Source organism: Colobus angolensis, unplaced genomic scaffold (assembly GCF_000951035.1).
Source record: "Colobus angolensis palliatus isolate OR3802 unplaced genomic scaffold, Cang.pa_1.0 Scaffold263, whole genome shotgun sequence".
Lineage (NCBI taxonomy): Eukaryota > Metazoa > Chordata > Mammalia > Primates > Cercopithecidae > Colobus > Colobus angolensis.
In genome coordinates, this window is record NW_012115855.1 from 1123091 (window position 1) to 1139291 (window position 16201).

The window sequence follows — 16201 nt, forward strand, 5'->3', positions numbered from 1 at the left end:
AAATTAATCAATTGTTTAAAAAGTTCCCAGTTTTAAATTCTAAAATGCTATATATCAGTGGATCTGACCCACATAAACAAAGGTTTTTTGGGGTTTTCAATAATTTTTAAGGGTGTAAAGAGGTCTTGAAATTGAAAAAAATTGAGAATTGCTGGTCTACAGGTTACGGTAAGGGTCTCTTGGGACTTTCAGGTATATCAGAAACACACTGGGAACTATCAAAAGTAATGAAAGAATTTGGCGAGTGAGGATATAGAGAAGAATTACTTTGAAACAAGAGTAAACTGTTTCTAGGATACCACATCAATGCATAAGGTGCAGTGGGTGAATCAGAGCCACTGATTAAAAATAAAGGCAACATGAAGTACTGGGTAACTTTGAAAGCAAAAGAGCACAGACTTCTCTGACCTTAATTAATCCTAAGAAATTTTCTCCAGCTATTCATTTTTTAAAAAGAGAAATAATTTAAAGAACAGGTTTGAAAGAACAAAAACTCAGTTGGTATCTCAATAAGGCCACTTCACTAGCTGTGTAATCCAGGCAAACTAGTCTCTTAAGTTTGATCTTTGTTTTCTGATCTGTAAAATGGGGCAATAACACATACAGTTGTTAGTTATAAAGTGTGACATTGTATACTTATATACTAGTCCCAGTACACACACACGTGCACACACACACACACACACACAATACTAAAATATGAACACTTGGTAAAGCAAAAGTTAACCCTGGAAACGGATTAGGCACAACTATGGGAAATACTGGCTCTGCCTCATCAAGAACAGAGATTTTCTAACTGTGAAGCTTCTGGGCTCTATAGTGGTTTGAATTTTGGAAAGAGTTCTGTATGTCCTTTAACTCTCTGGCTGTCACTGAACACTCCCAGCCCAATCATCCCCAGAGACTCTTGTAATTAGTAACTGAGTAAGTGACAATGTAAGAGGGTTTATAAAGAAAATATATGCCATCCAAACAGAAAGTTCACAAGTTTCCTGGACACAGCTCTTTCTTTTCTAAATCTGTTTTTTGCTGGCAGGATACAAGCAGTCTCTTTCTTTTACAGTCATGGATTTCAATGGCATTTTAAAAAGCACTAGGTCTCCTTTTTTACTCATAGTGTGCATTTCCCAGGCATTTCTACAGAAGTTCAAACAGACTTTGGACACAAGATCACAGAAGATCCTTTTTCCAGAAACAATGACTGTTTCCTGCCTTCCCTGCATTCTCAATTGGTTTGCTCTGGAGGAATAAACTTAGTCTCAAATCCTTCTTCATCCAGGCAGTCATATTGAAACTGGATCAGACGGGGTTTAGATCTTTACTGCCTGTGACCCTGAAGGAGTTCACCTCACTAAGCATTAGTTTTCTCATCCGTAAGAATATAAAAGTGTCTTTCCACCCCTACCCTGACCCTGTGCCACTGGAGGACTTGCTTCTAAGACAATAGCTGCTTCTGGAAGCATGAGCCGGAGACCCAACCTGAACCAGTGTCAGCCCAAGACTTGGATTCTCTCTTCAGGCTTAATGCCACTCTTCTTTTGCTTGTTCTTTCATCTTCTTTTAAATCTTAATTCCAAATGAATCTCTTTTTTGTCCCTGAATAAGCCTTTTAATAAATCTTTTTTTTTCCTTGAATGAGTATTAATTGTTTTCCCTGAATAAATATAAGACATGTGCAGTGGTCTTTTGGCCTTCTGCAAGAATATATTGTTCTGTGTGGCCAAGAACCAACCTATCCAAGTACAAAATTTACTGCAAAGAGTTTTTTAGGTAGTGTCAAACAAGAACCATTGACGGCTAACGATAAGCTTTCTACTCTTCTGAATAGATTTGTCTAGTATATTTGTTAAGACTAACACATCATCACTGGGTGCAGAAAGCCCAAAGTTGCTCAGATAAGATGCATGCCAGGTTAGTATGCAGTTCTGCAGCTCAGGGACCTAGGCTCCTTTTGTTTCATAATTCTGCTATGAAAGGCCTCCATTCTCATGGTTGTTGTCATATTCTGAGACTGTTGCTCCAGCTTCAGCTTTTGCCTCCATACTTAACATTTCAGACCCCAGAAAGGAGGAAAAAGAAGTCCTATAAGAATTTTATTTTCCCCCAAGAAAAATGCATGAAGTAGTTAAAATTACATCCCATTGGCCAAGACTCAGTCACATGGCTGTATCTAGTAGCAAGGGAGTCTGGGAAATGCAGTCTTTATTCCAGGCATCATGTGTAGGCTAACAAGGAGAGAGGATTCTATTATTATACAGGAAGAGATAACTGGGTATTGGGAGGCAACTAGCAGCCTCTGTCACCAGTGGTTTTTATGCTGGTCTCACCATCTGGCCAGGGAGAAGAGGTACAACAGGCTAAACCCAGAGTTGCCAAACTTCCTCTAAAGGGCCAGCTAGTTAATATTTTAGGCTTTGTGGCCATGCTGTCTCTGTTCCAATCACTCAACTCTGCTATTCTAGTGAAAACATGCATAGACAATGTGTAAATGAATGTGCGTGGCAGGATTTGACACTTGGGCTTTAATTTGCCTACTCTTGGGCTAAACAGTAATACTAATACTAAAATTAAGACATATTCTCCACTTACTGTGAAGGTGCAAGGCACTGTGCTGAGCTGAGCACCTCATAGACATTTTCTTAATTTCCTACACAAACTCTATGATGTAGGTAACATCATCATCATCATCACCAGTTTTATCTATGAGAAAATGGAGGCATGGAGAAATTAAATGATTTGCCGAAGATCACATAGTTTGTAAGTGGCAGATGGGTTTTAAGTGGAGACATCAACTCTGGGACCCTTTCCTACCTTTGTCTCTGAGAAAGTCTGGGCAAGGGGGTAACCAGAGGTTCATGACCAGGGATTTGCTCCAAAGCAGTGAATTTAGGAGGCACAAAAGACTTAAGTAATGACTTTAAAAGTTTAGTACCGAGTTTGCAAAAATAGTTGGTTGAAGTGGGAAGAAGCTGCCGAGTGTCAGTAAGAAACCTCGCTGTGAGCCGCATCAAGAACTACGTTGTTGATTTAAGGGCTTATTTAAGTGATCTTCTGAGAACCTTAATTTCTCCAAATCAGCATAACTGGCTGCATGTAGACATTGGTGGGGCTTCTAGGGTGAGGGCCCCACTGCAGGTAACTGTGACTAGGTCAGGGCTGCTGTGTAATAGCATGTGACTATGAAGAGAGCATGAAGCGACATGTGTAGCTCCATAGGGCTGCTCAGGGCACAGTCTGAATTTCCATATCAGGTGGTCTAGTGGCAGGAGAAGGCAAAAGGAGACAGAATTCCAGGAACTGGGGAAAGCCTGGATGAATGAGAGAGGTGAGAGCCCCAGGAGCTTTCCTTTCTTTTGTTTTTTAAGACAGGCTGGAATGTAGTGACTCCACCTCAGTTCACTGCAGCCTCAACCTCTCAAACTCAAGCCATCCTCCCAAGTAGCAGGGACTACAGGCAAGTGCCACTACACCTGGCTAAGATTTTTTCTTTTTTTTGTAGAGATGGGGCTTTGCCTTGTTGCCCAGGCTGGTCTCAAACTCCTGAGCTCAAGTGATTCACCTACCTCAGCCTCCCAAAGTGCTGGGAGAGCTTTATTTTCAAATAAAGGGCAAGACATTTGATTGGAAAGAGAGATAAAAGAGAAAGTGCCCCCAGATCTTGCTGCTAGAGTAATGCTTGAACCCAGCAGAAAACCTTCCTTCTCTGTAGGAAACTGGCAAGTCTATATTTTTAGCACCTAGCAACCTTGTATGACATACTAAGATTGCCCTGCAATGATGCTGTCTCCAGGGAGGGCCGTTTAGCTAAGCAGAGCATGAGCCTCCTTGGCTAGAGCACTGACTTTGCCACCACAAGGCCTAAAGTTCCTTTCCAGCTCTTTATAATTTCTGGAAAGCCACCTGATTTCTCAAATCAGGGATAATTTATTATCAATAATCTGAACATTACATATGGTTTGCAGAGCAGCTGCACGTGTATTATTTCATTTGATTTTCATAAAAACTCTGAAGAGAAGTGGTGAGCAAAATGAAATTAACACATATGGATCTCAAATGCTAGGTGTGGTTGGCTTGATACTTTGCTGTGTACCATCTTGTACAGTCCTTCAGCCATCCCGGGAGGCAGGCCATTATTATGTGCCTATTTTAAAGACGGAAAAGTAGACTCAGAGAACTTAAATAATCTGCCCAAGACCTGACGACTCACAGCTGACATGTGATATTGCTTGACCTTGAACCCCATCTTCTGAAATCAGTTTCAGAGCCCCTCTCACTATTGTTCAGCCGTGGGTGCCCACAGAATGCACAAAAAGGAAGTAAACACTAGTGGATGTCCAGGACTTGGGAGGAAAACATTCTACCCAAATTCCACAGTTACTGGTCCAAATAAAAGTTAAAAACAGCAACACTCCCCAAAGAGAATTAACCTGTGCAGGAAAATTGAGGGGCCTCTCAGCGGGTGCAGATCTGGCCTGGACACATGGTAGGGGCTCAGTACACCCTTCTTTAGTAATGGAGACCTGTGGCTGGACACAGTGGCTCACACCTATAATCCCAGCACTTTGGGAGGCTGAGGCGGGTGGATTGCTTGAGCTCAGGAGTTCAAGACCAGCCTGGGCAACATGGTGAAACCCTATCTCGGCCAAAAATACAAAAATTAGCTGGATGTGGTGGCATGTGCCTGTGGTCCCAGTTACTTGTGAGGCTAATGTGGAAGGAACGCTGGAGCCTGGGAAGTTGAGGCTGCAGTGAGCTGTGATCATGTAACTGCACTCCAGTCTGGGTGACAGAGCCAGACCCAGTCTGAAAAAAATTAAAAAAAAAGATATATTTTTTAAAAAAGCAGTGGAGACTGTGTTCCTGATGGAACGGTGAACCTAACCAAGAAACAGTTGCTAATTTATTCATTCACCCATTCAACTGACATGTATTGAGAGTCACACTGTTGAGATGCAAGGCACAAGAAGGCTGATGTCCAGTGGCTACTTTGCAGTCAGGCCAGCTGAGGGTTTACAGATGAGCATCCCTTCTGCTGGGTTAGAGTCTGTGCCAGACCTGTTGTTAAATAATTTGGATACCACCACTAGATATAGCAATAAACAAGTTCCTACCCTTGGGACCTTATACTTTCACGAAGGGAGAGAGCTGATTTAAACTCAGGCAGTGGTAAGAGCTGTAATACCAATAGGACAGGGTGAAGTGATGAAGGTGCATTAGGCATGGTAATCCTGGAAGGCTTTTCTGAAGAGGTGATATTTAAGCTGGCATCTAACATCAGGAAGGAGCTGGCCTCTGCAAGAAGGGCATCTCATGGAGAGGGAACAGCCACTGCGAGGGTCTGAGGTGGGAATAAGGTTGGTGTGTTTGAGACAGAAGGAAGTTCAGTGTGACTGGAGCACAAAGGGTGAGGGAAAGACAGGGGTACACAGGAGGTGGGGGGAGGGTGTGGCTGATTCACACAGGGCTCTGCAGTGTTTGAAATTTCCTCTAAGCTTCAAGGAAACCATTGGAGGATCTTAAACAAGGAGTGACATGATAGGATTTATGTTCCTATAACACCTGGGTCCTATGGTACGTGGGTCGCAGTGTGGAGAATGGATTCTAAGGGGGCAAGACTGGATGCAGGGAGACTTGCTGGGAAGTTTGACAGTCATCTGGACACTGTGACGTGGACTCCAGAGAGAGCCATGGTGATGGAGTGAAGTGGATTGCTTTGGGCTGTATATTGGGTATGGAGTTGATGGCTAATTTGGACATACTGTTTGCCTCCGAGATTTTGGGTCTGAGCAGTGGAGATGGAGAAGAGCAGGAAAGAGCAGGTTTTTCTGTGTTAGATAAGTTAAGTTTGTGATGCCTGTTAGATGAGTAAGTCAATGTGCTTTTATGTGCAAGACTTGTGGTATAAAAAGTAAACTACATAGATAACATATGGAGAATCTCAGTCACATGGTTGGAAAGGATTTCTTAAGGCTATTGCTGTGTAAGTGTGATAACATGTCAACACTCAGGGAAACTCTAAGGTGGTTATTAATTTTGGAGGCTAAGATGTGTGTGGGAGAGTAATAGAAGAGATACAGGAAAAGCTGGTGAGAGCCAGCTCATGAGAAGCCTTGTAAGGAGATGATGGGGGAACTATTGAGAAGATTTGAAAGAAGAATGATGTGGCCACATTGAGTGTTTTAAAGATAATTGTGAATGCAATATGCAGAAGAGATTGGAGGGATGCGAGGCTGGCATCAGAGGGAACAAGGAAGATTTATTGCCATCAGTCCAGGTGATGGATGACAAAAGCTGGAACTCAGTTGATGACCATGCAGAGGAAGCAGAGTGAGCAGATGCAAAAGATTTTCAAAAGATAGATTTGACTGTATTCAGGGATCTTTTGGCTGTGAGTGTGACAGTTTTCAGCCTGGGTGCCTGAGTAGATCCTGGGGCCATTAAATGAGATCCAGAGCATAGGTCCATGAGGACAGGGTTGGATCTTATTCTAGTCTGTTTTTCTGGTGCCAACCCTTGGGCCCATTTTCATTCTGAAGAGCTGATTGGCTTTAGCCTTTCCACTAAGTGCTTCCTCATTCAAGAAAACCTTGTTGAATGGATTAGCTGAGAGCTAAATGAGATACCTGGGGCAACAGCAACATTTAAGAAGAAGGCATTAAAGAGACTTGGTAGATGTTAGAAGAACCAGAAGTCTGGGGAACCAGGAACCAGCAGAGTAGAAAGTGAAGAAATGGTCAACAGCAGTACTGAATGCCAAGGGAAGGTCAAATGAGACAGGGATTTACAAGTGTTCTTCAGGTTAAGGCAGCAGCAGTGTTAACCAGAGCAGCTTCAGTGGTGCAGCGAAGGTGGAAGCCAGGCAGTGGTGGGTGGAGGAATGAACAGGACAGGAAGTGGAAAATACTTGGCTGAAAAACTTGTGGGCAGTGTGGACAGAGTTGGGAGTTTTCTCACTCGTTTCTCTGTTTTCTCTGTGAATTAGGAGGAAGCAGATAATCTACTGAAGCTGAAGGAAGCCATGTGGAAGATTTAAAGTCAGCAGTGAGTTGAAAAAAGAGTTTTAGAAAACTCAACTTTGAGAAATAGAAAACTTTGATATTCATTTCTAGCTCACCCTGACCTCTAGAATTTTCCTTCAAGGAAAAACCTCTTTGCCCAAGAGACTTGAGTTTGACCTTGAGTTAGCTGAAGTGCAGAGACATGGAGTCTTCTACTTGAGGTCATAGAATATGTCTCTGTCTGAACTCAGAATTAATCCTGGGGGGAAGAGGGTACACTTGAATGCCTCTACTCTTGATTTTGAGCTTGGTACCCTTGGACTTCGGTTTCATTTTGTATTCCAGGTCAGTCCAGTTGGTTGTTTCCTGTTTATAGGTTTGATTCACTTTAGCACTTCCAGTAAACACAGAAGAGCTTGCATTTGGGCTTCTGTCCACTGCTGACACCAGTAGAAGCTGGAAGGCTGTTAGGCATTCTAAGTGCAGCCCTTCAGAAAGAGACGTTACATTCTTGTTTCTTCTGATAGATGTTGGTAGCTGTCCAGAGAAAAGTTAAAGTTCCCATTGCTTTTTCCAGAAAGAGTAATGGGGAGCCCTTGTGTTCCAGCCAACAATCCCTCTTCTCAATAAAACAAATAGGTTCTAATGCTGGCAGCATTCGAAGCTGTTGCTGAGAACATAAAGGCTGCTCTGTCTCACTCTGTGGTAAATATACAGCAAACATTTAACTCATTACTAGATAAATCACACTGAGATGACTCAGAAGAAGACGTGTCTGGTACTGGCTTTTAATTTTTTTTTAACCTTGATGAATATATTTCTCCTTTCTTGACTAATTCATTCCCTAAGACTTAACTAAACGTATTTAACAACAGCAATTTAAACAAGGCAACTAATGAGAGAGATGAATTGTTTAAAGAAAATTCGTGGCAGAGATTCTTCATGCTCACCCAGTGGTCAGGTGTTCCTCTCCCTTTCCAAGCCTTCATGGGCCATGTGGGTCATGGACAACTCTGGCCAATGGGAAAATGGACAGGAGCGAATGAGACTGAAGTGAGATTTCTAGGTAGTCCTGGCACTGAAAATCTTCCTGTGGATTCTCTAGCTCTCTTTTCCCTTCTATGATGATCATGGAGACCATGTGCTGTAGTTGGAATATATTTAAGATGGAGGAGGGCCGCCCAATTTGTATCAGGCACTATGTGGTCAAGAAGTAAGTCGTCATTGCATTAAAGTCACTAAGATTTCTTTTTTAAAAAAATTCTTACTGACAAAGTTTATCCCAACCCAATTAATACATAAATCAAATGATATCACCTTATCAGGAAAGACAAGGTCTTTTAGAAGTCCCCAGAGATAGCCGATGCTGGAAGGAAGTAGAAGAGTTTTCTGTCTCGGAGCTGTCTAGAAAAACGTCTGCTTTGACTTAACAGCATAGTCTATACATCTGTATAAATTTCCAGAGGTCTTTGCATTTAGTTATTATTGTGGACTATAGTGTATTTCTTTGAGGCTTTCAACCGTCAACTAGCAGTCAAAAGAATGACTATTTGTGGTCATTTACTCATGTGCTGGCATTTCCCAAGGCCACATTCGCCTGTGAGTAAACAGTGGTTGTGATCACAATAGCCTCCCATGGTTCCCTATCTCTTTTTGCTGCCCACTGGTACAGGTCCTGCTATGGGGCTTCTCAATAGGTTGCCTCCCATGCAATACTGAACAAGTCTGATCATCTATAGCTGTCAAATGACATGCTCATTTGTTCTCTTCTTTTGTGGCAGGCCCCTCCATGGGGTACTAGGCTTCCACCAGGTATTCCTTCCTGCTCACCCTGTACATGCCTACTGCTGAGTCTGTCTGAGGCCATCAGGGACCACCTGTAGCTTGGTGTTACTTCTGTTTTTGCTGGGCACAACCAAGATAACTAAAATAAACTTAGTGAGAACACTGTGCTGTACTCAGACTTACTTCCTCCTACAATGACAAGTCAAGCCATCTGTCTCATTTTCTTGACTTTTAGAATGTATTTTATACAAGAGACTTTTGTTGGGTCCACCTCACCAGTTTTCCAGATACATGCCAGACACATTGAATCTAGCCCTATTTATGAGGCCAACAGTGAGCCCTGTGACACCTATAATTATCATTCTCTTAAACATTTTGTTAATGTTGATGTTAGAAGTTTACTAAACTTCCCAGGAGATTCTTAACCATTTTTCTTCACTCTCTGACTCTTTGGCCTAGGCCCTTCCCATTTTGTCTGCATGACTCCAGGAGGGACAGTGCTATTTGGAGATTAGGAAATGGATGTCTAGGGACTCTGGGTCCCCTCACTGGGCCACAGTTTGGAAAATACCTTCCTGTTATCTACTGACTACAAATAGAGCCCCAGACTCAGTGTCACACTCTGAATCTGGGGTTATATCTCGAGGACTCCAGTCCTTTTCTGCCCATTTCTACAACATATGACTCATCTAAATCTGCTCCCTGGAACCACAGCTAGCAACAAGCTGGTCTGAGAAGGCTGCCTTTGCATGGGATTGTCTCTGTTGTTTGTCAACCTATTTAAAACACTCAGTACAATTGTCAGGAAATATGCTTTGACTGCCTGGAAGAAAAGCAGGAGTAGTAAGCAAGTCAGTGCTTTGAAACACCTACAAATATGTAAGAAGCCCTCTCAATCACCTTTTGTTTATATCCAGATATGCAGAGCCTTGTTTGACCTATTTGTTCATCAGCAATGGATGTGTATTGAGGTACTCCTATGTGCAAGACATTCTATAAACTTCCTTGCATATATTGTCTCATTTTTCATGAAAACTGTGTTGACTAAATGTTATCTCCATGTGGCAGAAACGGAGATTGAAGTTCAGAGAATTTAAGTACATTGTGCAAGGCCATAGAAGTAGTAGATGGCAATGCTGACATTGAAACCCAGGTTTATCTTTTCTTAAGCCTATGTATTTTTTTTTTAAAAAAACCATGCTGTGCTGTTGTACAGGAAAGTTTCTAATCGCTCCAGCACTATTTATCTACCCTGTGCAGCTATGCCTGGGCTTACTATAAATGTTCGGAGCAGTCTTGAGCCCTTTCAGCTCTATCTCTTCCATGCCCTCTGCCAGTGTGGAGGGGTAGATGAGCCTCCTCCTTCTTACTGGTCTTGGACAGAAGGAGTAGGAGTGAGGATTAAAATAATAGATCAAATGCGCTCACACGTCTCCCAAGAACGAACAGTAAGATATGGTTTGGATATTTGTCCTGCCCAAATCTCGTGTTGAAATGTAGTCTCCACTGTTGGAGGTGGGGCCTGGTGTTTGGGCCATGAGAGCTGATCCCTCATGGCTTGGTGCTGTCCTCACAATAGTGAGTGAGTTCTTATGAGTTCTGTTTGTTTAAAAGTGTGTGGCACCTCCCCAACTCCTGACTCTCTCTTTTACTCCTACTCTAGCCATGTGAGACACCTGCTCCCCCTTTGCCTTCTGCCATGATTGTAAGCTTCCTGAGATCTCCCCAGACATCAAGCAGATGCCAGCACTATGCTTCCTGTACACCCTGCAGAACAGTGAGCCAATTAAACCTCTTTTCTTTATTACCCAGTCTCAGATATTTCTTAATAGCAATGCAAGAATGGCCTAACACACAGTAATTCTCAAAAATATCACATTTGGAAAGAGTGGCATATTTCCTAACATGAAACACCCTCTGCATGAATTTCCCCCATCCACAGTGTAACATGTAAAGCAATTACTTAGTCAATGAGCAGTGTCATTACCTTCTTTATTCACACCCCTGCTTCAAAATTCTCCACTCTTTCATCTCTACCTTCCCCCTTCTATATCCAGGAAATAAGAATTGATATAAAATCACTTGCTCCTTAGCTACACAAAGATCTAGTCAAATCTTTGAAATTATTGCTTAAAACATTAAAGAAGTAATAGAGGCAAAAGCTTTACAACATTCAAATAGCAGAGAAGAAGAGAAAATAAACCAAAATAAGCCCATTCCTGCCCACCCTAAGTCTAAGTCCTGAGAGATAATTTTTATGTATTGATGTTTAAAATAATTTCGGTGGCTGCTGTAATATCATTCCACTGGAAACATGCTTATGTTTCCTTTTGGAAACCACATTGAGTAGTATCTGTTGGCTGCCCACTAAGAAACGTGAAGGATTTTGCACACAACTATTCTTTCCCACACACATCTTCTGACAGTTGTGCTGTATTTGCAGGGGGAGGGAAGGAGGGCACTGGGATCTTCTCTCTAATCCCATTGGTGGTCCTTTCAATAGTCGCCTTGATGTCTGCCCCCTGGCCCACTCCTGTTCTCTACTAGTTGACTCAGAGCTTGGCATTGCCTGAAGCTTGATCAGTCAGGGGTCTGTCAGGAAAACAGAACTTATGCCAGGTAGTTCAATAGAGAGAATTTAATTAGGGGAATTAATTATAAAGGTCTTGGAAGAGCTGACAGAGCAAACTGAAGAATGAAGCAACTCAGACTTTAGAAGCTGAGGCGAGTTGGAGGATGGCATTCCCAGAGTTTAGCAGCTCGGGCCCCCTCGCTGCATACTGGGAGAGCCTCCCAGCTACAGCAAGCCTTCCAGAAGGAACTAGAATCATGGAGTAGTTGTAGCTACTGCTGGAGACACTGCCCAAGGCAGAGATAGAGGGGAGAATTGCCCTGGCTTCTTCCTTTTTCCCTCCTGCCAGTCTCTTGCCAGTGCCTCCCGTTGGTTGACATCAGCCAGGAGCCAGTTTGGCAAGGGAGTCTGGAAAATATAGATTGTAAAAGTTAATACTTTGAGACACAGAAAGAGCAGAGAGAGAGAGAGAGAGAGAGACAGAGAGAGAAAGAGAGAGTAGGAAATGAATCTGAACACAAACAGGTGAATGGTGGTGTTACAGGTTAAATTGTGTCCCCCTAAAAGATAAAAGATATGTTGAAGTTCTAGTCCCTGCTATCTCAGAATGTGACCTTATTTGGGCATAGGGTCATTGAAGATATAATTAAGACAAGATCATATTGCAGTAGGATGGACCCTGAATCTAGTATCACTGGTGTCCTTATAAGAGGAGGAAAAGGCCAGGCTCAGTGGCTCATGCCTGTAATCCCAACACTTTGGGAGGCTGAGGTGGGGAGATCATCTGAGGTCAGGAGTTCGAGACCAGCCTGGCCAACATCATGAAACCCTGTCTCTACTAAAAATACAAAAGAATTAGCTGGACGTGGTGTCATGCACCTGTAGTCCCAGCTACTCGGGAAGCTGAGGCAGAAGAATCGCTTGAACTGGAGAGGCAGAGGTTGCAGTGAGCTGAGATCATGCCACTGCATTCCAGCCTGGGCAACAGAGTGAGATACCATCTAAAAAAAAAAAAAGAGGAGGAGAGGAAGAGAAGAGATGAAGACACACAGAAACACACAGGGAGAACCCATACAACCACAGAGGTAGAGACTGGAGCGATGCGTCTACAATGCAAGGAGCGCCGAGGACTGCTGGGAACCCCAGAGGGAGAAAGGCACAGAACATATTTTCCTCAGAGCTCTCCAAAGGAACTAATCTTGCTCATACCTTTATTTCAAACTTTTAACCTCCAGGACTGTAGGAAGATACATTTGTGTTTTAAACCACCCTGTTTGTGGCACCAGTGCTTGGTTATGGCAGCCTTGGGAATCTAATGCAGATGGGCACAGGGCTCTTTGGGGAAGAGTTGTCACTCCTGCTATAATTTTGTATCAATATGATCCCATGTATTTGGTTTTCAGAAATGTGTCAAAATCTCTGGTCCACTGCACTCAGTACTGTTATGAATTTATTCTACTTGTTCAAGTGTTATTTAAGTGGTATTCCATGGAAAGCAAGTAAATACGTGCACTTAATCTGCCCTCTTAAAGCAGATCCTACTGTTCTATGTGAACCTGATTAAATGTTTAGGGCGTCTGCACTTCCTCCTGTCCAGCAATGGAGTCTTCCAATCACACATACAGTGAACACTGGGCATATCATACACAAAACAAAATTTTGGACTAAGAAAACCACTACAAAAAAAAAAAAAAGAAAGAAAACCACTACATTCCCTTTATTGAAGATGTAACCTTTGCATCTATTATGTATTTATGGCTATAACTTGTCAAGTTAATTGAAATGCTTAGATCATAACTATAAACATAACTATCTTATCTCTAAAGAGACCTGGTATGTCTTTAAGATTTATATTATTAAATTATCATATTTCATTGTTAATGTTATTGAGAACAATATTATTTAATGTCCCTTATACATGACTAATCTCTGCTCCTTCTGACAGCTAATCTGATTCTTGGTATTTCTAGAACTTCTAAAAGTTCTTAAAAGAACATCAGTAATCACCACCACCACCACAACAACCCATGTGGTACAAACTGCCTGAGACACAACCATTGGCACTAACAAAAATTAATGGTTGTGCACCTGCCAACCCCCCAGGTTTAAAGGGGCCATGGAGCCACACAACTTCTAAAGTTCTTGTATGTTCTTATCATGGGCCCTGAATAAGCTATTTAGTAATTGCTTTGGATGATCTTGTCTGATGGGAAGAAAATAAAAGCAGTCTTATAATACATGATATTCCCTCAAAATGACTAATACCAAGGATTTGGAGAATGTCAAATCATTATTTTGAATGGCATTCTTACATGGGTTCGTGGTATTAAAGTGAATAGTTTTTAAGATCTAAAAGAAAAGAAAAGTTATCCAGATCCACTCTTTTATCTGTGTTAAATTATTTTTCTCCACCTCCATGAGAGTAAAATGATTTCCAATGGAAATACTCCTTGCAAAGGTATATTTTGCTTTTTTTCTACATGGGAGAAGGAGAAAGCAGGGGCTTACTTAAAAAATTCATTCAACAAGACCTTCTATACTGTGATCTGAGAGGGCTCTTGCACATATTTGTTTATTTTCCTGGATTCATGGAGAATGGACTTGGTTTGTTGAGATAATCCCATTTGTGAATGAGGTTTAAGTTGGCAACATTTGCTTGATTTTATTTGGAAGCTGTAATCTGTACAATATTTGTGTATTTCATAGGAACGGGAATTATTATCTGGCTTCTGCAGTGTCTTTAGCTCAAGGCCTGTAATACTGTACTTAGCAGAGGACTGATTGTTGCTTGTGTGTGAGGCCGGGGAAAGAACCATCCTAAAGGCTTTGAGGGAATGGTGCCTGGTGCTCACACAGGCCACCAGCCAGACTGGAAACCCTCCTAATGCATGGGCACTGGGTAGAGAACTCAAAGGGCTTGCTTCAGCAGTAGCACAAAATTAGCTCTAGATTAATGCTGCTCCAGACCCATCTAGCAATATTAAAAACAACACCTCAAAGAGTCAGACTGTTTCCAAGTAATGTAACTGCATCCCAGAATAAAGCTCAAGAATATTTATAAGAATACAAGAATATCCAGCACCCAACATGGGAAAATCCATAATGTCTTGTCCATAGTGCCTCAGTTCAGTGTTTTAAGTCTGGATGACTCAAAAAATCTTGTCTTTCCAGCATAAATGAAGAGTTATTATCCTGGATTGCAATCCCAATAACTTTTTGTTTCACTGACCAATTGAAAATTCACTACAGGAGAGATATTTTGCGTCTCCTGATGTGATCAACAGTAAGCACCAGCTCCTTCCATGAAGTTCTGCTGAAAGATTGAGCCGGAATCTGATGAAGCCTCTAGATCCAACCACCCTTACAGGAAATACAGGGGATGGGGAGTATGTTAAATGACACCACAATAAAGCAATTAACCAAATTCAGAGCTTGGGAAATTCAATAAGACAGATGACTTGGTTTCTTCAACAAATAAACAGTATGAATAGTGATATAGTTTGGATCTGGATCCCCACCCACATCTCATGTTCAACTGTAATCCCCAATGTTAGAGGTGGGGCCCGGTGGGAGGTGATTGGATCATGGGGGCAGATATCCCCCCTTTGGTGCTGTTCTTGTGATAGAGTTCTCATGAGATCTGGTTGTTTAAAAATGGGTAGCACCTCCTCCCAGCTCTCTCTCCATCCTGCACCGGTCATGTAAGATAGGCCTGTTTTGCCTTTGCCTTCTGCCATAATTGTAAGTTTGCTGAGGCCTCCCCCAGAAGCGAGCAGACGCCAGAATTGTGCTTCCCGTACAGCCTGCAGAACTGTGAGCCAATTGAACCTCTTTTCTTTATCAATTACCTAGCCTCAGGTGTTTCTTTATAGCAATGTGAGAACAGACTAACACAAATGGGGTGGGAAGGAGGGAGGAAGGGTATAGATTAAAAGAGACTTAGGTAACATATCAACCAAATTTCTTATTTGGACCAGATTCAATCAAGTCGACTGTAAAAAGATGCTTTTGAGACAACCTTCGTATTTAAACATTGAGTGGACATTGAGAATACATAGGAACTATATAAGGAATTATTTTTAAATTTTATTAGATATATTAGTAGTAATTTGCTTATAGAAAATAAGAAGAATTCTCTATTGGAAATATGCACTGAAATATGATGTTGAGAATTTGCTTTAAAACATTCCAGGGAAGAGGATGGTAAGAATTGCAGGGTGATGTACAGACAAAACAAGATTGGCAAAATGTAATTGTTAAGGCTGAGTGACAGATACAAGGGGGTTCATTACATTATTCTCTCTACTTATGCATATATCTGAATTTTTCTACAGAAAAATAATAGAACTTAAATGTAAACATTTCATTTACTGTTTTATCACTTTACATTTTACTAAATTTCTTATTTTCCTCACTCATTATGGCACTATAACTTCATTCTGTCTAAAAACATGTTAGCTCAGAAAAAATAAAACTATGTTTTAAAATATCCCTATATTTTAAACTGAAAGAAATAGAATTGCCTTATAAAATGTTAAAAGACACACAAAAATATTGTGATTTCTTAAATGATAATGTTAGCATCAGATAAATCACAAACTCAAAGCATGGAAGATAAAAAAAAAATCAAGCACTTTTTGAACGATATATTTTTCTAGTCTCCAAAATGGGCCCCATAGAGACTGTTGTCTCTCAAACAGAATGAGAGTTAGGAAGTGAAAATGAATCTTTAAAAAATAACCCTGCGCTAAGCCTGGTGTTAGATGCGTATCTATTCCTCTTATTGACTTGTGAGAGAAGAAATTTTTACAGACAAGGCAACTGGATTCCAAGCATTAACCTGCTT